Source organism: Triticum aestivum, chromosome 7A, assembly GCF_018294505.1.
Source record: "Triticum aestivum cultivar Chinese Spring chromosome 7A, IWGSC CS RefSeq v2.1, whole genome shotgun sequence".
Taxonomy (NCBI): domain Eukaryota; kingdom Viridiplantae; phylum Streptophyta; class Magnoliopsida; order Poales; family Poaceae; genus Triticum; species Triticum aestivum.
Genome location: NC_057812.1, coordinates 7,080,746 through 7,103,436, shown reverse-complemented (window position 1 = coordinate 7,103,436; position 22,691 = coordinate 7,080,746). Strand labels below are relative to the sequence as shown.

At 44.4% G+C, this 22,691-nt stretch overlaps 1 pseudogene; it reads right to left on the bottom strand.

Moving 5' to 3' along the window:
• Positions 1-280: 280 nt before the first annotated feature.
• Positions 281-21,502, bottom strand: LOC123151565 (tyrosine-protein kinase JAK2-like; annotated as a pseudogene).
• Between the last annotated feature and the right edge of the window lie 1,189 nt (positions 21,503-22,691).

Below are 22,691 nucleotides of genomic sequence, written 5' to 3'. Positions count from 1 at the left end.
CCAGTGGGGTTGCCTTCCTTGTTGCTATTTCCAGTAGCTACTCATGTCGTCAAGACACTGGTGGGGTTCCACAAATCGGATCGGCCATTGCCGGCGCTAACCGCCGTTTCCCCACGACATCGCCCATAACCCCCTGTCTACTACACAGATCGCAGAACAGGGCGAGCACGTTGACCACATGCAAATTAGCCCTAGTCTATAACATCTGACCAGCAGGCCCGTCATACACTTTTTTACAGATAAATGTTACCGCAAAGAAATAAGCAGAGAGTACGATTAGTTTAACCAACACTTCCTTCTTTCCTCGATCCCAGAAAATCCCCAAAGTGTACCAAATTACCACGAATGTCCTCAGTTAACAGTTAACAATGTTCCCCTGTAAACTAGATTTCTAGTTTAGGCTTTTCTTTTTCTTTCTCAGTCGGTGCTTCGTGCAATAGTCGACGCGCGTTTTCCCACAGGTGGCATTTTGTTTCTCCTATACCTTTCCAAAAGAGAACTTCTCTACACTAGATGCCAACCAGCAGACTATGTATGGCACATGAGCTTGTGAAAGTATGTAGATACCCCTAGCACTCTACTGGTTCTGAAGATAGCCATTTGCTTTCTCCACAGCAGAAACTAATACAGAAATCACTAACAACACTCCTTTACAAACTATTCTCTCTGTCGTCCCCTTCTTGGGGGTGACTAGATGAAGGCATTGAGTATGTACTTCAAGCGCTGATGTGCATGCATGTTCTCCTTGTAATACCTCGGCACCATGAATCTACAGAATTCGAAGATTTGCGCACATTCATTGAAGCCAAGGGACTTGTGTGTTGATACAAGCAATCATGTTCGGTTACGATGCGTCGATACATGCAATCTTGTTCAGCTATGATGCGTCGGTACCTGGGGCGTATTGATACCATGCGTAAAATATGGCAATTGCTGCGACTAAGAGGAACATCCAATGCTTGAAGTGAGAAAGGTCTTCAACGCAGTCAGCTTGTTTGCCCACTGCATCCAGAGAAACGAGCGGTTATATCATGCATGAATCCATACGCGCGCGCGTGCACACGCCTTATGTTTCTTAGGTATACATGGGATTCATGGGAGAGTGCACGAGCTTCATTCTAAAAAATTGAACGATGTTATTTTTAAATAGACACCCAAAAGCCTATGATAAGATGAGTTGGTCTTTTCTCCGGCAGTTCCTGAGAATGAAGCTCTAAAGCGAAAATCCATTTCTGCACCCGAGCTCATCTGCACCCGCGCCGACGAAAAAAATCAAAACAAATACTAGAACAATTCAAACAATTTCAAATAAAATTTGTGTGATAGATAATTTGATGCGTGAGGCCCGCTCCAAATTTCAAGTCATTTGGACATATGAGCAGCTCTCAGCCAAAAAGACAAATTGGGGGTCTGTAAAAATGTTTACTGTTCATGTGCTATTTTGGCCCGATTTGTCTTTTTTTTCCGAGAGCTTCTCATATGTCCAAATGACTTGAAATTTGGAGCGGGCCTCATGCATCAAATTGTCTCTCACACAAATTTTATTTGGAATTTTTTGAATTTGTTTTGAATTTTTTACGAATTTGTTTCTAACCGGGTGCAGATGAGCTTGGGCACCAAAACGCCCTACTCGCTCTAAAGGCCTAACTGCTGGTATCTTATATTTAGTCTGTGGAAGTAATCAATGCACTCAGAGACCATCCACATAAACCCTACAATCATTGAGGATATGTTTGCTAACTGGCTTTTAGGCATAGCAAAAGCAATCCTAAGGCCAACTTCCATATGTTAAGGTTAATTCTGTTAATGATCTCCTGGATCTTGAAGCAGGTCACGCTTTAGATATGATTCACAACATAGCGGCTGTTAAACCTATGAACGATTCCGATATTGATGCGTTGGGAGTCAGGGTGTTAGATACTCTCTGTGCTGATATTGACTCATCCCTTCCTGAGACTGAAGAGGATGACAACTCTATACCTCTTGGGGATAGTGAACCCATCGAGGATCAGAGTGTTAGGTCCACGGACCCTGGTTATGACGACCGGGTGGATGATCATAATAAGTCTAAGCATAAGTGGAAGCGCAAGATTTATCTAGCGTCGGCTGTACGTAGAAGCGCTAGGATCCGTACGACCAAAAAAAATTCCATGATGAGTTATGAGAGGATTTTTTTGGAATAGCAGAGGTCTGAGGGACTTGGCTAAAAGAAGATTTCTAGCAGATGCTTCTACTGACCATAGGTTGGATTTTATCGCCCTGTCTTAAACAGGCAGGGCTAATTTATCCCCACAATTCCTAAATACGCTATCGGGAGGTGTTGATTTTGATTGGCACTGCTTACCCCCGAGAGGAAGATCAGGCGGGATCTTACTTGGGGTTAGATGCGAGACTTTGGAAGTCCGTAATGTGGTTATGGGTGATTTTGCCGTCAAGTTCCGGGTCAGATCGAAGACCGATGGGTTCAACTGGGCATTGGTGGCGGTATATGGGGCCGCACAGCCAGAACTCAAACCAGATTTTTTGGCAGATCTGGCTCGCATATGTGGGTCTGAGCAGCTTCCAATCTTAGTTGGGGGTGACTTCAATATTATTAGACGGAGAGACGAAAAGAACAATGATAATTTTGACGGCAGATGGTCGTTCATGTTTAATACCATTATTGAAAGCTTGGATCTGAGAGAGATAGAGCTTTCTGGTAGAAATATCACATGGGCTAATACCTTGCCAACCCTTATGTTTGAGAAGCTTGATCATGTGCTCGCGAGTGTCGACTGGGAACAGAAGTTTCCTCTGGTAATAGTCCAGGCGTTATCACGCGGAATCTTGGACCACATCCCTTTACTGGTTGACTCTGGTGAGGCAACGCATGTAGGGAATAAAAATACCTTTTCTTTCGAATTAGCGTGGTTCGAGAGAAAAGGTTTCTTCGACCTAATAGCCAGGGAGTGGGCTAAAGAGGTAGGAGGGAGGACTTCCATTGAGAGATGACAGAATAAGATAAGACATTTGAGAAGTTTCTTGCGTGGATGGGCTAAGCATCTTAGTGGGATTTATAAGGTTGAAAAGGAAAGACTCCTTACACTTATTCAAGCCTTAGATGTAAAAGCTGAGTCCACAATCCTAGAACCCACGGAACTTCATGATAAAGTAGATGCGGAGATGAGATTGAAAGAACTCCTGCGAGAAGAGGAATTGAAGTGGGCATTGCGGGCTAAGGGTCGCAAATTTGTCCAAGGGAACGCCAATACTCAATTCTTTCATATGATAGCTAACGGCAAGCACAGAAAGAAAAGAATCTTTCAGCTTGAGCAAGATGAGGGGACGATCTTAGGGCAGGAGAACCTAAAATTATACATTACCAATTACTATAAGCAGCTTTTTGGACCGCCGGAGGATAATTTTATGTCCCTGGATGAGTCGAGGATTGAGGATGTTCCTGAACTAGTTGCGGATGAGAACGATATTTTGACTGCATCGTTCTCGGAGAAAGAGGTGTTTGAAGCTATCTCTCAGATGAAGAACAATAAAGCTCTGGGGCCGGATGGATTCCCAGCGGAGTTTTATAAAAAAAATGCTGGCACATTATTAAGGGGGATTTGCTGCCGATGTTCCATGACTTATTCTCTGGACAACTTCAGTTGTTTCATCTGAATTTTGGAACTATTACTTTGCTTCCTAAGGAAACAAAGGCCGTGCGAATTGAGCAGTTCAGGCCGATCTGCCTTCTTAATGTAAGTTTCAAAATCCTCACCAAGGTTGGGACAAATAGACTCACGCAGATTGCGCACTCTGTGGTGCAGCCGTCCCAAACTGCTTTCATGCCGGACAGGAAAATCCTAGAAGGGGTTGTGGTCCTTCATGAAACGCTCCATGAAATTCATGCGAAAAAACTAGACGGGGTTGTTTTCAAAGTGGATTTCGAAAAGGTGTATGGCAATGTCAAATGGCCATTTCTTCAACAGGCCTTGCGTATGAAAGGTTTTGATCAAGCCTGGAGAAAACAGGTAGTCTTTCACGCAAAAAGGGAGTGTTGGAATTAGAGTAAATGATGACATAGGTCACTATTTCCAAACACATAAAGGTCTGAGACAAGGAGATCCGATGTCACCTATTTTGTTCAACATTGTAGTTGACATGTTGACGATTCTAATAGGTAGGGCCAAGGATGCTGGTCAAGTAGGCAGTCTGGTACCTCATCTAGTTGATGGAGGTGTATCTGTCCTACAGTACGCCGATGATACTATCATCTTTATGGAGCATGACTTGGCAAAAGCGAGAACCATGAAGCTGGTGTTATGCTTATTTATACAATTGACCGGATTAAAGATTAATTTCCATAAGAGTGAATTGTTCTGTTTTGGAAGAGCCAATGAGGAACAAGAGGCATATAAGCAATTGTTCGGATGTGAATTGGGGGCTTTGCCTTTCATCTACTTGGGTATACCAATTCATCATCGTAAGCTAACAAATAAAGAATGGAAAAGCATTGAGGATCGTTTTGAGAAGAAACTGGGATGCTGGAAGGGCAAACTGATGTCATATGGAGGCCTTTTAATTCTCATTAATTCGGTTCTCACAAGCATGCCCATGTTTCTTCTGTCTTTTTTCGAGGTTCCAGTCGGAGTTCAGAAAAGACTGGATTTTTATCGCTCCCGCTTTTTCTGGCAAAGTGACGATCTCAAGAGGAAGTATAGACTCTCTAAATGGGACATTATTTGTCGACCGAAGGACCAAGAGGGACTTGGTATTGAAAATCTTGAGGTCAAGAACAAATGTCTTCTCAGCAAGTGGCTGTATAAACTATCTAGTGAGACTGGGGCTACTTGGGCATAGATTTTGCGTAATAAGTACCTTCATTCCAAAACTTTATCCCAGGTGACAGCGAGGCCGGCGGATTCGTCTTTCTGGAAAGGACTGATGAGAGTTAAATCAATCTTTTTTAATCGGACGAAGTTTGTTATTGGGAACGGTACATCTACGAGATTTTGGGAGGATATGTGGCTAGGAGATACGCCCCTCACGCTTCAATATCCTTCTCTCTATAGCATTGTTCAACGGAGAGATGCAACCGTTGAGACAGTATGTCAGTCCACACCCCTTAATACTCACTTCAGGAGAGCGCTAGCCGGAAGCCGTTGGGAAGCCTGGCTCCATCTTGTGAGAAGATTGATGGATGTTCAACTAACTCAACGTCCCGATCAGTTGTGTTGGAAGCTAACTAGGAATGGAGAGTTTACGGTTAAATCCATGTATTTGGATGTTATTAATTCTAGCTCTATTCCTATTTCGAAACATGTGTGGCATGTCAAAGTTCCCTTGAGAGTTAAAGTGTTTATGTGGTTTGTACACAAATAAGTCATTTTAACTAAGGATAACTTGATAAAACGCAACTGGACTGGATCCACTAGATGTAGCTTCTGTGACCAAGATTAATCCATCAAACACCTCTTTCTTCATTGCCCCTTGGAAAAAATTCTTTGGCAGTCTGTGCACATAGCCTTTAATATTACTCCTCCGATTAGTATCAACACGTTATTTGGGACGTGGCTTGATGAGGTTGAGCTCCAAATAGCAAGACACATTAGCGTAGGAGTATGTGCTTTACTATGAGCTATCTGGAATTGCAGAAATGATTTGGTCTTTAACAAAACAACAAACACTCATTTTTTGCAAGTTATCTTCCGAGCTACGGCGTCGATCCGTATGTGGTCGCTACTCACTCCGACGGAGGCTAGGGAGCGTTTGGTTACTGGATCAATCCGATGGGAGATGATAGCACGGGATATTTTCAATCGGTTTGGATGGCGGTCATGTAATAAGATAGGCAATTAGTTTTCCTATCCTTATCTTGCTAGCCGGTTGTGGCTTTATTTGTGTTCTTTTGCTCTCTGTGAGCCTTTTTGGTACTTTGTTGAGACTTGTAGACTGCCGTCGAACCTTTTTGTTTGGTAATAAAGTTGGCCGTATGTATCGTTCTGATGCAGAGGCCGGGATGCCTCCTTTTTGAAAAAAAAACTTTCATATGTTAAGGTATTGGAAGACAATAAAAATGTTTCTAACTCGATGCAGGTAATTTACATGGCCTCCTCCGTGTTGCATTCATGGCGGCTGCTACAGGGATTTGGTGGAGACAGCCTGCTGCGGGCTGGAAAAAGTATCTCACGAAGAATACTATATTTCTCAAAGAACTACATTTCCAAACAAAATACTAAATGTTTTTCCTACACAATTTATAATATTTGAATAGTATAAATTTGCTTCAAAATTCCTTTGGTGCAAGTGCACATGTTGATAATTTCAGATTATGGCAGGGAACACCCCTAAAAAAAAGATTATGGCAGGGAACATATGAATTATAGTAGGATGATGAAAGACGTAAGGCCAATCATAGTGAAAAAAGGTGGTCCGCGGGAGCAGAGAATACATACCTGACATATCGGTTTACTTTTAGCGATGCCAATGTTACTTAGCTCATTGACAATCTGGGCTATAGTAGGCCTTCTGGTTCGGTCGTCCTCCACACATTTTAATGCTATTTCGATGCATGTCCTCACTTCTTCAGATAAATGGGATGACATTGTTGCTTGCAGCCTCATTCGCCAGTTTTCACATACCTAAAGAATTGAAACATAATGCCAAAAAAGGCATGCACGAATAGGGGTAAGCCACAATAAAATATTTGGGATTTTTTCCCGTGACATCGGATCTTTTTTCCTTACATGCTTAATAAATTCTTTTGGAGGTGTGTCTGCACAGTTGAAGTAGCCATCCTTTCCTGCCATTATTTGTATGATTATGACCCCGAGACTGAATATGTCAAACTTCGGACTGATTTGTTGTCTGTTGATGTATTCTGGTGGCATATATCCACTGCACTTCATCAAATATAGTTATTTTTCTATAAGTTTGAGAAAAGGAGTTGATTAATTACTTCTGAGTTATTAACTTACCCTGTTCCTTTCATATCTCGGGATTCTGTGATATAGGTTTGCATCGCATCAAATAATCTTGACAAACCAAAATCACCAAGTTTTGCTACCATATCCTTATCCAACAAAATATTGGCAGGTTTTAAGTCCAGATGGTAAATGGGAGCATCAACATTATGAAGGTAATGTAAACCCTCACATATATCTTTTATTATTTTGTAGCATTTGTCCCAATCAAGTGTGCAAGGTTCAGCTGCAGACGTAAATAAAAAACATGTTACTGTTAAAATAGAAGGTATATTAGTACTATCAAGTTTGTTTTCTATAAAACATAATCCGCCGTACTGCCTATTTTTGCTCCTAGATGCTACCAAATAATGGTTCTGTTATCTACCTCAACCCTAACCCCTTATCTCATTTCTTGTTGGTTGCTAGCTCAACAGCTAGCCCAAGAATGAATCATGTGTATGGATCCAAGGGTGAGTAAGTAGATCATGTTTACCCCCTTATGTAGTTATTTATGCTGTAGAAAATTCAAATATAGTTTAGTAGAAGTAGAGCAGAATCATACCAGAAAGTTGATCAGCAAGGCTTCCACCCTGCATGTATTCCAAACAAATCGCTCTTTCTACCACACTAGCAGAAACAGGTTTTCCTTTGTAATCGACAACTATCTGTGCTGTATGGTAGCAGTAGCCAACTAACCGTACAATATTTTTGTGTTTGACCCTCATTAGAATATTAAGCTCATTCTTAAACTGCTCATCATCAATCCACACCACTGGATGAAGTTTTTTAACAGCAATCTCTTCTCCATTTTCCATGACCCCCTGTTAAAAATCTCAGACTTTATGGCACACCATTCGTGTTGTCAACGGTAGGTTTCATTTGAAAGTTGGAAGATGAAGTAATAACCATACCTTGTAAATAACTCCATATCCACCACGGCCAACTATGTTTTTCTCAGAAAAATCATTTGTAATATTTTCTATGGACTTGAATGACCACTCAACAATATCAATCTTATTCAGTTCTTCTATGATCTCATTTATAGTATGCCTCTTCACTAGATTGAACTCCACGCATTTTAGAGCTATTTCGATGCATGTTCTAACTTGATGTGAAGTACGCTTCGATATTGTGGCTTCCATCCTATTTACCCATATTTCATATATCTGCAAAATTGAAACACAATTCCTTAGTATGCATGCTCAGATGTTTTTTCTTAGTGGGAAAAAAAAGATTCCATAATATAAGTGCTTTTTCTTACAAGCTTAATAAATTCTTCAGGAGGAATATCTGCACATTTGATGTAGCTCTCCCTTCCTGCCATTATTTGCAAGATAATAACGCCCAGACTAAATACATCGAACTTTGGTGTAATTTGCCGTTTACTGATGTATTCTGGTGGCATGTATACACTGCGTAGTACAAAAGGAATTTATTTTCACGAAAAGCTCATAAAAGAATCCGATTACTTCTCATGGTTGTTAGCATACCTTGTTCACAAAACTTCTGATGTGTTGAAGGTCTCTGTTGAACGTCTAGAGAAACCAAAAACCCCAATTTTGGGCATCATGTCGTTATCCCGCAAAATTTTTGTAGGTTTTAGTTCCAGATGGTAAATAGGATACTTGAATCCTTCATGAAGGTAATGTAAACCCTCACATAATCCCTTAATTATGTTGTAACATATGTGCCAATCAAGCGTACACGATTCATCTATATTAGTAAGCAAAATTTGTATTACCAAGATGTAAAGTTAAGGTACCATTGTTCTTACATGCAAAAAAGATAGTGTAAGTAGAACATAATCATACTCGAAAGATGTGTGTCAAGGCTTCCTCCCTGCAAGTATTCGGAGCATAAAGCTCTTTCTTCCACTCTAGCAGAAACATGTTCTCCATTGTGCTCAGCAGGCACTTGTTCTATATGATGGCAGTAACCAACTAAACGTACGGTATTTTGATGTTGGACCCTCATCAGATTATTAAACTCAATTTTAAGTTCCTCGTCGTGAAGCCCCCGCATGAGATGAAGCTTCTTCACAGCAATGCATTCCCCATTGTCCTGTACTCCCTGTTAAAACATATCTATTAGGTTACTATATGCTAACATATAGTGTTGTTAGTTAAGAATTTAATATTATGGATGATATAGGTATTAATAGATATTAATATAGATATTAATGATCCTAGGAAGTTTTGTGTTGGAGAAGTAGGATCGCCATCAGGATATCTCTCTCGTGAGGCGGTCAGATTTCGCCCGCGGACTTCCGGTCGTTACTGTGAGTGTGTCAGAGATCCAAAGAGAACTCGACAGCACCGATAGTGGGTAGAAGCACGGGAGAGCTAAAATGTGTTGATTGTTGACATGGTTTGGCATTGGCGGTTTGGCGTCCTTGCTGAAGGGGAACATTGTCTCGGATTTCCGAGGACGTTTTTGCTTGGGTGTGCCGGTGGTGCGCGTAGTGAGATCACACCATTCTCCAGAGAAAGGATTGGAGCCAAGTGCGATTTCCGCTGGATGCGGTGTACGTTGTGTGTGGTTGCTGGGCCATAGGAGCTGAGGTGGACTTCCGAACTTAGAGCATCTGCAGCCGGGCGCCTCAAACCCGCCTTATACGTCCGGGCGGGCCGACCGGTCATTGTCCGGTCATGATTTTTTGATCCAGATGGGCCCTCAAACGCCCGGGCTGACCGGCACCCCCATATCCAGCCCTAATATGCATGCCCACCACGTCGGATCCGGCCCACGCTGGCCCACCTGACCCCACGTAAAATCCTCTCCATCCGCTCGCCGGACCAAACCCTAGCCCCTTCACTCCCCCCCACTCCCCTGCACCATCCAAGCTCGTCTCCGGCTCCTTCCGGTCGTCTCCAACATGGCGGGCAACGGATCTAAGTCCTTCCCCTCCAGATCCGTCGACCCCTAGCTCATCCCACACGGCCCCGAGGAGGAGATCGCCGTCCGGCTTGCGCTCCGCCGCGCTCGGGACGAGGCCCGTGGACGGCTGCGCTCGAACTCCATCTGTCGGGAATCCATTGCATCCGCTTAAATGGCGCATGGATCCGGCGCTAGGCCGACCATAGTTGCCTCGCCGGAGGCCATGCGGTCCGTCTGGAGTCTGAACGCGCTGGCGAACGCGCAACCCCTCCGGTGGCGCGCCGATATTGGGGACGCACCATCGTCCCACGAGGCCATGGCACAGCGTGCCCGCCGTGCAAGGCACCGGGCGCGGGAGGCGGCGGCGGACGTCGGCGAGGCGGAGCCGCAATCTCCGGTGCTCCGTATGGCGCATCAGTCAGGGTGGCACAACCGCATCGTCATCGACGTCCGTGACTCGTCCTCGGAGGGATCCGTCATTGATCTGACGTTCACCGGCACTGTTCGGGTTCCGGTCTCCGACGAGGAAGAGTATGGCATGGGAGATGGCGGCGCCTTGAGTCTCGTGAGCCGACTCGTGTACCATGCCCTACCCTACCTTCCCGGCGACCGGACCAACACTCTGAGGGGCGTAGCCAGCCGCCGAACATGGCCAGGGCAGAGCCGGGCGGGTGGGAGCAGAACCGGACGAAGCTCCCGTCAAAGATCGTTGCGTTGCATGTAATAATATGGATTTGAGGTATCCAGATGTGAAATGCGTTTTTTGAGAAGTTACCGGTCACTATCCGTCCGCGGGCGTTTGATGGGTCGGATTTGCCAAGTCCGGCTGTAAATGCTCTCAGTTGGGCTTATGCCTCGACTACACACGCAGCCAGAGACTCAGTTGGAGAAGGGAATCAAAAGGATCTGGTGTGCTGGAAAATATGAGATGGTTGAATATTGTGTTGTTGTATTGATCTGGCCCGTGTATGGGGTATATATAGAGGTACAATGAAGGGAGAGAGACTTGGAGTAGAGGGCAAGTCGTACACGATTTAATCCTATTCTATCTCCAACTCCTAATCTCTAACTTAAACATAATTATACTTCTAACATTCCCCCTCAGTCGTAGCGGGAGTGAAACGGACGATTACGACTGAATTTGAAGTCTTGCTCTTTTGTCCTCTTCTCCGCTACGCCATCATCAACTGCGGCTCTGATGGGTCGGCAGTTAAGGCGGTGACTGTGTCCCCTTCTGGTGCATTCCTGCCTTCTCCTCTATTCCCTCCCGCAGTCACAGCGGGAGTGTCGTGGACGCAAGTGACGAGGCAGATGCTGTTGACTGGAGTTGTTGCCGATGAGTTGCTGTAGACGTAGCCCCGTATGTCGATGTCGAGGTAGCCGATCATGATGATGTAGCCGTGGTCGAGGTAGTCATGGTCGATGGTGTGATCGTCGTAGATGATGAAGCCGCACAAAGCCGGAGGCGCAAAAAAATGTGCTATGACGGAGCTGCAGACGTGGACGATGCACCTTGCGGATGTCAGAGGATGCCGTCGGCGATGAGTCCACCGATTTTGCCAAGACCGGAGGAAGCCCATCGAGTACACATCGGTTTTGCCAGAACTGTGTGACCGTGTAGGGTCGTCACTGTAGTGACGCCGTGTCGATGCAGTCGTGCCGTCGTGGATGACGCGGTCGATGCCGTCGTCGTGACGCGGTCATTGCCGTCGTCGAGGTCACGTCTTGCAGAAAAGTCCGTCAGAGGATGCTAGGTGTCCATCTTGTGGACGAGGCGGTGTGTACTCGATGCCACCCTTTTCTGTGGGCATTATTTGATGTTCTCATTGATATATTTATATATAATTTTTGTTTTTTAAGCATGGAGTTGCAAAGTTTAATTATTTTAAGTGCATGAGCAATTTGAAATGTTAATTTTTTATACATTTGTGCTCCGGCACAGTTAAGACAATTTTACAGGTTGCATCTTTCTGGAAGTTAAAACTTGAATTTTGTAATGTGTTAATGTTACAATTATTATTATGAGCACACACAAGGCCCCCTAGCGTCGCTCGTCAGGCGATGCCAGGGGAAAACCTAGTGCCGCCACGTTTGTTCTCCCTGCCCTGATCTGTTTGCCGCCACTGCCGCTGGCCTCCGCAGCGCGGTGGCGTCGGGCCCCGCTGTCGAAGCTGCTCGGGAGTCGGGAGGGGGGGCGGTGTTCTCTCATGGGGCACTGGTGGTTTACTCCGCGGTCTGGGGAGGTGGTGGTAGGCCTTCTAGCGGGAGAGTGCCGGGGCGGCGGCCCTGGGCTGGGCGTGGCGTCGTATGGAGGCGGCTCGAGCGGCAGGCATGGTAGTGCTCTGCCGAGCGCGTGCTCCGTGTTGGGTGGCTGGTGGCTTCCTCCACTGGTGCGTGCGTGCTCAGTGTCTGGTGGATTGACTTCTTGTGCGGCACCGGATCTGGTTGGCGTGTGTGCGAGTTCTGTGCGACTCCAGCGTGGGTGGCTTGGCATCGGCTGCCGGTGGCGTTGTGGCTTGGTGGTCTCTGCGGTTGTCCAAATCCACCGGGATCCGGATCTGAACCATACGGGTGCGACGGCGCCGGTGTGGTGGTCCTCTATGCTGTAGGCAAGATGGGTTGCAGGCTCTTTCGCAGCTGCACAGATGGAGGTTGGTGGTGCGGTGACGACGTACTTGGAGGTGGGAGCGGGGCTGCCATGGCGGCATGAGGGGTCATAGTGGTATTGCCAGCCGTATTGGTGGTTATTGGCAGCACTGGGCTGGCTAGCGCGCTTGGTTGCAACTGGTGGCGGCTGGCTGGATTGGCTATGCTGGCGACGGGTTTGGTGAGTTCCAGGTGAAAACCTCGTCCTAGGACGTCGCCTCCCGTGTCATCTCGGTCTCCATCTCTTCGGCTGAAAACCCAAAGCTTCGGCCTTGGTTGAAGAGCTACGACATCGATGGCGACCGTCGTCGCTTCTCCCATGGGAGCGATGCCTTGGAGATCCCTTCTATCGTTAGTTTGAATGCAATGACCATCAAGTTTGAATGCAAATAGGATATGTGCTTGCCCAAGTGGCCATGTTTGCAGGTAACACCTCCGAGTGGCCTATATTTTGAGTGTTGATTAATTTTCGTTCCGGCAAATTTCAGGCGCTCGATACGTCCTTTTTTAGCAAAGTTCATGCAGGATTTTTCCGTGTGCTAGATATGAGAGAGGAAGAATCCCGACTGTTGTCGTGGGGGGTCGTTTCTCCTTCTTCTCCTTGTGATATATCTTTGTTATGCACTAGGGGAAGAAGGAGTAACGACCATCACCGATGGTCGAAAAATTAGTGAGGGAGTGTGTCCACCATATATGAGAGAAGAAGAATGCCGACTGTTGTCGTGGGGGTCGCTTCTCCTTCATTCTCGTGTGCTAGACATTTTGGCTTAATGCACTCGGGGACGAAGGGAGGAGCGACCATCACCAAGGGTCAAATATATACACCACGTGAGCTGAGAGTTTTCAAAAAAGACTCGACGGACCGATAGTCAACCTGTGCTGAATAATAAGATCTAATTTAGTTTTTGTAGTACATATATTGAATTTTGGAAGTTTAATCTTTGAACTATGAACATAGGAAATATCGTCGGACGACGAAAGTCTCGTGGAGTGCTCCTGGTGTGGCGACAACCGGGGTTTCTACGACATGCCTCACTTGGTAGAAAGTTGGCGCTTCAGCATTAAGCTCTAGGAGACCTTCGATGTTGAAATGGTACGCAACGACGCCAAGTGTTTTTTTAATTAAGGTCGACTTCTTCTTCAACGTGTATTTTTTGTTTTTTACAATTTGACTAGCTTATCCCATGCCATGCAAGACACTATGTTTTGGAGAGGATGAATTTTGAAGATCATGAAAATATGGAAACAAACATAGTTCACCTAAGGACCCATCATGGTTTTGATTTTCCTGTAAATCTATACAATTCTGTGAGCGTATCCCATTTTGGTTGCCCGAATTGTGAAGCACTTTGCAAGGCATATGATTTCCATGAGGGTGTGCTTGCCACCATGGATCTTGGTGATCCTAACATCGAGGAAGACAATATGTACATTTGGGTCGTTGTTGATACGCTTCTAATTCTACCGCTATGTGAGTTTCTTAAACATAGTTATTAAGTAATTTATATTGTTTATTTCAAAATAGTTGACATCTTATTTCCATTGATAACTTATTTTCATTCTTCAAAGGATGTGCGAAAGATGGTAGACAAAACCTACTACATCCATGGCGCATAATTAACTTATCAGGAGAAAAGTCATCTGATCTCATTTATTAATGATCTTTAGAATTACAATATCTATAATCAAACTCTTGCACATTATGGTCAATACGTGCCACTAGTGCACGTGTTGAACTACGGTAACATCCATGGAGATGGCATGGTAAGATGTATATTGCTAACTACGAAGTTATTACTATGTTTTCAACAGAAAATCCCAAAGGATTGTGTGCCTCATCTGATGTTTTCGAAAGGTCGCCTTGATGTTATGAGCTTACGGCCAGGTCATCCTATGCATCACAGCTGTTCATACCAGATTTCTAAAACCGATGAAGACATGACAATCAATGATTGGAAACAATTTATGGTCAGTCGTAGGGAGGTACTTGGAAGAAACATTGTGCGACGTGCAAGAATTGAAGACAGGATAATCTCCATTCTCCATAATGGAGAGTCAGGGCCTATCTTGTTTTATGCTATTTTACCTAAGAGAGTGTAGTAGGTCCTATTAGAGAGGAGTAGGTCCGATACAATGTGTTATTATGTGGTACAATGTGTTAGAGTTGATGATGATGATGAGGAGGAGTTGTGATTATGACTAGTGACCAACTTGCTATATGATGTCTTATTGACGAAAATAATGATCATGAGGAGGTGTTATATGACAATGATGTATTATGATGATAAGTTATTAATGATATGATGATGATGATGTAATAATTCATTATGATATAATAACTCATTATGATGGAAAAACAATCTCTAAATTGCTATGTATGAAAACTTGTATAAAGATATATGAATACAACATGAAATAAAAAAGAAATAGAATCGGAATAATAGTAGTAGCGCGGGCTGCGAGAAGCGCTACTACTAAGTGGATGTACCAGTAGCGTGGGTAGACCCACGCTACTGCTAACCGTTATCTGTAGAGTCGTAGCAGTAGCGCTGTCACCCGCGTTGCTAGTAGGCCAAAAAATCGCGCTACTGCTAGGATTTTCCCTAGTAGTGATCCCCGCCCCTCAATAGAGTAAAAAACCACGGGGACGCGGGTTTCAGGCCCCCGTTGCCATCCTGAGGCCAAGAGGTGTTTTAAGTTTCGTGCGGACCAACTTTTTGTTGCGGCCCAGCCAACCAAACAGGCTGATTTCTTCTCCCATGGCCTGGCTGTGGGTAATGCGACTAACCAAATGTCTCATACAAATTACTAATTAAGGAGTACTCTTTGCAAAAAACACTCCACTTTTGCAAGTCGCGACAAGTGGCACACATGCAGCGCGCCACTTGTCGCAACCTGAGAGTTTTCCCTTTTTCATAGATCCGTTTATTTAGAACATTTTATCTTTTAAACCATGCATTCAAATCTCGAACCGTTTTCACCATTGGATTCCTTGCATCGAGATCTTCAAAACTAGATCTCATGTTGATAGGTTTTGACGAACTTTTTTTTTCACGAAAAAAACCGCATGAAAAAAACCGGGCGAAAAAACAGAACCGGAAGCACGGTTTTTTTCCCTTTTAGAAAGAGGCACACCTGTGCCTCTCGCAAAATCACAACCGTGCCTCTCGTGGAAGCAAAACCGTAACTCTCGTGGAAGGAAAAAAAACAAAAAACGCTTTTTTTTCGTTTCCGAGAGACACGGCTGTGACTCTCGCGAAAGCACTACCGTGCCTCTCGCAAAAGCAAAACCGTGACTCTCGTGAAAGAAAAAATAACAGAAAACACGTTTTTTTTTCTTTCTGAGAGGCATGGCCGTGACTCTCGCGAAAGCACAACCGTGCCTCTCGTAGAAGCAAAACTGTGACTCTCATGAAAGAAAAAAAATAGAAAACGCGTTTTGTTTTTCCCTTTCTGAGAGGCACGGCCGTGAATCTCGCGAAAGCACAACCGTGCCTCTCGCGGAAGCAAAACCGTGACTCTCGCGAAAGAAAAAAAACAGAAAATGCATTTTTGTTTGTTTCCGAAAGGCACGGCCGTGACTCTCGGTAAAGCATAACCGTGCCTCTCGCAGAAAAAAACCGTAACTTCCGCGGGAAAAAGAAAGAAATGTGTTTTTTTCGCGCAAACATTTTTTTCCGATTTTTTTATCGAAAAGCTAAGGAAGACAGGGGGAAACAAAAATATCGAAAAACCCCTGAAAAAAGAACGTTTAAAAAGCCGAAAATGCACGCGGAAAATAAAAAAAACAAAATCCGGAGGAAGCGTCCAAAGCGTGACACGTGGCGAATAGCTGAGAGCGCGCCAAGTGCCGCTGATCGTTGCGAGGCTCGCGAAGGAGGTGCTCCTTAACTAGTTGCTCCGGCGTCTCATAAGTGATCACCAGTTTGCAACCTTTTATAAACTTTTCTCTATATGGGCCAGACTATATGGGGTGCCTCAGAACCTCCATCCCGAAGATGGTTATGTGGAAGTTGGATCTCTGGTGTAGATATGGCAAGTTTAGAGAGAATGACTTGACTAGGATCCTAGCTGAACTCAATGATGATCCTTCCATGTTTCGTATCAAGCTGAGTTACAGCCATCTAAAGAAAGTTTGAGTTACAATATATAGTAAATTCCAGTTTTTGCCACATTTTACCTCATTTAGTGTTTTCCCCAATTTTCGCTAAATACCGGCCATTTGGCCAGAACTGTTGCTGCAATTTTTGCTAAATACGATAGGCTCCCATGGTGCTAAGGATAGCAGCTGAGGGTTGTGTTTTGGCTCCAGTTTCTGTAGTCTTCTGGCAGGAAGAGGTATATATGTTTAAAGACGAATATTGCCAAAGATGAGAAACAACCCGAATTTTTAAACGTGCAGCTGTGTTGGGTCGTCGTCTTGAGCGCATGCTCATGTCCGTCAATTTCCTTCCCGACATGTGGTTAATACAAAGTGCAATTAAGTCAACCCAATCATAGAGTCCACAAAGAGGATTAACACGCATGAAAAGCACATGGTCCCCGACGTATCCGTGTACCATCCCATCCCTTGAGTTTCTCAGCAAGATATCACGTGCATGCATTTAGTGCGTGTTTCAAATTTTTAAAAAGCTATAACTTTTGAACCGAGTATAAAAGTTAAGATCCGCTTTCACCGCTAGGTTCCTGGCGACGAGCCCTTTAAAACTAGATCTCATATGAGTATGTTTTGACTAACGTTTTTAGCAACTTTGGATACTACAGAAGCAACTTTAGTGTTATAGGAAAGCAACTTCTAATTAGTCTGTGTAGTATGAATGCCTATCATCGAAAATTCCTTCAAAGTTGATTACCATACTACCAGGTTAATTAGATTCACATCTAAGTTTTCTACCATAACTAGCAAGTATTCTACCATAACTAGTTTCGCCTCCAAGTTGATAGTATTATACGCAACTTAGTTTCTGAGGTAGGCTACCAATATCCTAAGTTGTGTGCCATGACTAACGAGTAGCTTAACATCATCCTAAGTTGCCCATATATGGAAGGATTCATCCACTATAGTACGTTGATCTTTCACGAACTCGTCCGACCAACTATATGAACCCAACAATGACATAAGATGCATTAATTTCATTACAAGAAAATTCTAAAAGGATATAACTTTCAAACTGCGTGTTGGAATTATGATCTGTTTTCATCGTTGGGTTTCTCGTGATGAACTCTTCAAAACTAGATCCCATATGAATATGGTTTGATTCTTTTTAAAGCAACGTTGATGCTAGATGAGACAACTTAAGTGCTAAATTGGAGCAACTTTGATGCTAGATGAAGTGCATTGTGTGTATTAGTGATTCACCTACTAGCATACTAATAGTTGTGTGCAATAGTCTAATAGATGGTTACCATGGTTGCTAAGTTGCATACATCAAGAACTAAGTTGTCGATAGTTTAGTTGCCTACGATACTGTGAAAGTTGCTTACCGCAGAGTGGAAAATTTCCTAACATGGCTTCTAAGCTGCCTGCCTCAGAAACCAAGTTTCCTATATTGCTATGAAGTTGCCTACACACCCCAATTGCCTAAATAGTATGAAAGTTGTCCATCAAGGGACCGAAGTTTCCTACAATGTTGAAAAGTTTTTGTGGGTTATAAGTTGTCTATCATGATTCCAAATTTCAAAACTATGTGGAGATGGATGGTGTGATAGCCTTATTCTTTCCTTTTCTTGGGGAGTGCGTGTGGGTGTTGGCTAGCCAAGTCGTGGATGTTGGTTGGTTGCATAAGTAGTGACATATGATAAGTTGCATAGCGAGTGATGAGAAGTTTCATAGGGGCGGATCAGACAGTTTCCCACAAGCCTACACAAGTTGTTCATAATTTTTGCATGAGTCGCCCATGAAAATTATTGAAATCTCCAGATATAATGATGGAAAATACACATGAGTTGCTTGTTGAATGCACTGGAGTTGCACAAAAACACCCCAAAAGTTGCTAACTTTTTTTGTCTGATATTCGGGTTGCATAACGATCTTAAAATGCCAGTCATCCGAGCATCGCCGATAGGTAACTTCATAGTGTTTTAGATAACTTAGGAAAAACACAATGATAAGCAGCTTCACAATTGTAGGCAACTAATTTGCAAAGTTAGACAACTAAGCAGTAATGATACGTAACTAATTATCAATAGCAGGTAACTGGACATCAATGGTTGGTCAATTTCATAGTATTGTAGGCAACTGGGCATCACTGATAGGCAACTGAATATCCATGGTAGGCAACTGAGCAACCATGGTAGGCCAGTTGTGATAATTTTAGCAAAATTCATTGATACACATAGTGCAATGAAGTTACTTATATGTAGCACTAAAGGTGCCTCATATTTTTGTGTGATTTTCTAATTTTTACACAAACCAACCTAATAGATAGTCCTACTAGGCTAAAAATGAAGTTGCTTTCCTATAGCACTAAAGTTGCCTCTATCGTACCCAAAGTTGCCTTGAAAAAAAGTTGCCCAATCCTCATGAATAGAAACCATGTATCCAGTTGCCCACAATCATCCATACAGTTGTCTAAAACCATGTATCCAGTTGCTCAATCCTTATGAACAGAAACATTACGAAGACCATAATTTGGCTTATATGTAAAGGTTTTAGATACCTTTCGATTTTGTGTTGTGGAGATGTGTCAAGAACTTATCTCCTCGGGATGGGATCCCTTGATATGATCGTAAATACTTGGCAAATAATCATAGAGGGGGAGCGGTATGGAGCTGGTCATGGGGACGTAACTAAAACCGTGAAGTGTTTTTAGTGGATTAAATTTATCTGTGAAATCTACAAAAATGAACATGTGTATGTTGTTTATCCCTTTTTCAGGCGCCATGGTTGCCCGCAATCACCTACACAGTTGCCTAAAACTAACTATCTAGTTGCCCACAATTAACCATACAATTTGCCTAAAACCATGTATCCAGTTGCCCAATCCTCATGAAAAGAAAACTGGTCAGGTTTACTAGCTGGAGATATGAGGCACATGACTACGTGTGTGTGTGTGCACGCGCGCACATGTGTGTGTGTTTTCTCATCTGCTACTGCCTATGTGCCCAAGGAAAACTGTGGAGTTCTTCATGCATGGACTACACACGAGTTGCCAGGTGAGCTTAGTCTTTTCTACATCTAGTCGCTTTATCTATATACCAGGTCAGACTGGGGCTACATACGAGTTGTCTGATAAATACATTGTAGTTGCACCAAAACACCCCAAATGTTATTGGCTTTTTTAAGTACAACTCAAGTGCATATATGTCACGTAGTTGTTTTTCTTTTCTACCCCCAATAGGCTCTGTTGGGTGAACATAGTCTTTTCTACATGTGTCTGTGTTTATCAATATAGGAAGTTGTTGTTGTCACCTCCTTATTGCAACGGAAATGGTTGGCTCAGTGGGGACAATGTCTCCCCCTTGGCGCGTCATCTAGTTGTGAACATCGTGTTTGCTCAGGAGCAGCGGAGAGGGCATCATCAGACAACGGTCATAGGTTGACGGCTAGATTAGCATCTCCATTTGTAGTGTGGACTCTTTGTCCATTGCGGGGACCTTAATTAGGAGGGGCGGATTTTGCTCCTCTTTTCATCTGAGGAGACGTGATCTGACTTGATTCGGAGGGAGCAATGGACGCTGAGGGGCTCTGAGAACGCCCCCTCGTCGTTTGGAGAATTTCGGACATACATACTTGTTTGGACAAATTAGATGACCGTCATTGGTTAAAAGTGTCTAGAGAGGCCGATCCCGACATTTGGGGTGATTTGGTGATCCGCGTTGGAGTTGTCCTTATGATAAGCGACTTAGAGGTGTAGCTAGTCAATTGGTAGTCATGGTACCAACTTACAAAGATCATCCGCTCATAGGTAGTCATACTACCGAAAAAATGAGTTGCTTTCCTGTAACACTAAAGTTGCCTCAATAGCACACAAAGTTGCTCGGAAAAAAAGTTTGTCGAAACCTGCTCATATGGGATCTAGTTTTGAAGAACTCGTCGCGAGAAACCCAACGGTAAAAACTTTTTAAAGTTTTTGATCCCAGAATAAATGCAGGTGGGATATATAACGTGAGCACATGGGACAAGTCGTTTTCCTTTTCTAGGTGTTCCTGTGGGACGCGTGGGTGCTCTTTCCTATTATGAGAGAACGCTCGCTCCCCCGACCGGGCGCTCGGGCGCCGACTAGTCGCGTCTGAGAAACAATGCTCTGTTTTTATGTTTTTGTGTTTCATAATATACTTGAGTAAGAACGTTTTTGACATTAGTGTAATGTCAAAAATGTTTTTATATTATGGGACAAAGGGAATAGAAAGCAAAATATGCTAGTAGTAATCGTACAGTACCTTGAAAACTACTCCATGGCCACCACGACCAATTATGCGCTCCTCGGAGAAATTGTTTGTGATATGGTTCAAGAACTCGTATGTAATTTCGTTCGTCTCCATGACGGGCTCGACGGCGACGATCTCAGCGTTCGGAAACAACTTCTTCCGCAGCCTGCCCAGGACATCGACGGGGTTAACCACGCCGACGACCGTGATCTTCCCATGCTTCGTGTTCACAGAAATCACCTCGATACCTGAGGCCCGTACGTTGTTGTCCACGTCAGAAACGGATTCACAAACAAAACTGGAAAGAAGAGAAGTTGTAGTAGTACCACGGAGAGTAGAGAGTGCTTTGATCGCCTTCCTGCTCTGGCTGTCGTCTACCTCAACCTTCACCACGATCTTCTGCAATCGTCAGAGAACAAAACGAGATGAGCAAAGTCTGCAATCCTTCCTTAGAGAACAGAGCGAGATGAGCAACCGAGGCCTGCAAATCAGCATCTACAGGGCATGCAACAACTACAAATGAATCAGCAAGAGTTCTCAGCTATAATCACCTTCCTGGCAGCCATCAAGTCAAAGCCAACGGGGGTAGAGAGAGAGAGAGAGAGAGAGAGAGAGAGAGAGAGAGAGAGAGAGAGAGGAAAGGAGAAGGCAAAATAGATCTGAGTCGGCCGAAGGGAGATCCAAAATCCTGCTCGACTGGAAGAGTACTAGTACAAGGAGTCAATTATTGGCAAGCAAAATATCTTGGTGGCCGTGACATCGCTATCTCCCATCTGCTGCGCTGTGGTTTGCCCTCGCACACTCATACTGTGGGGTCCGTTGTTAGCCGAATCAGACCAGAAACTTCCCATCTATTCATCTTATCATGGCAATACAGCGAATACCAGAAATAATAAAAATTACATCCAGATTCGTAGACCACCTAGCGACGACTACAAGCATTCAAGCGAGCCAAAGGCGCACTGCCGTCATCACCCCTCCCTCGCCGGAGTCGGGAACAACTTTTTGTAGTAGACAGTCGGAAAGTCGTCGTAAGGCCCCATAGGACTAACGCATCAGAACAGCAACAGTCGCCGATGAAGATAAGCTTAGATCAGAAGAATCCAACCTGAAGACACATGAACAAAGACGAATAAAGACATGATCCAAGCAGATCACCAATGACAACCACCGACCGAATCCCGTGAGATCCGCCAGATACACACCTCCACACGCTCTTCGATGATGCTAGACGCACCACCGGGATGGGGGCTAGGCGGGGAGAATCTTATTTCATGTTCAAGAAACCGCCGCCGTCTTGTCTTCCCGAGCAGGACCGAAACCCTAACAAAATTTGAAGAAGCACCAAAAAATGGAGCCCTCCCACCGGCAAATACCGAGACCACACCAGACTTGTTTCCGTGGAGTATCTAAGTTCTGTACCCACCCCCATTCTTCTCAGGGCCGGCCCTGGGGCATGGGCGACGGGGCGACGGCCCAGGGCCCAGGCGAGGGGGGGGGGGCACATGATGGAGTATATACATATACTATAGCCCAGCAAAAAGCAAGTTAAAAATTACAAAAGAATTAAATAAAAGAAATAGGATGGCCCATGGTAGGCGGCCCAGATATAGCTAGTGATCGCTGATCAGGCCTGTCGCTGATGGATACGCGTAGGCGAAGCCGAAGCAGCGCCGTGACTCACGCCCGTCGTCCTTCTCGCTCGCTCCGTCGCTCGGCGCCGTCGCCCTGCCCTCGCCTCGCCGGCTAGCCGTTGCCGCCACACAGCAATCTGGCAGGCAGGCGGCAGCCCGGCCAATCAGCCATCCGGTGATCCGGCATCCGGCACCGACTGGAAGTCAAGACTCAAGAAGTCAA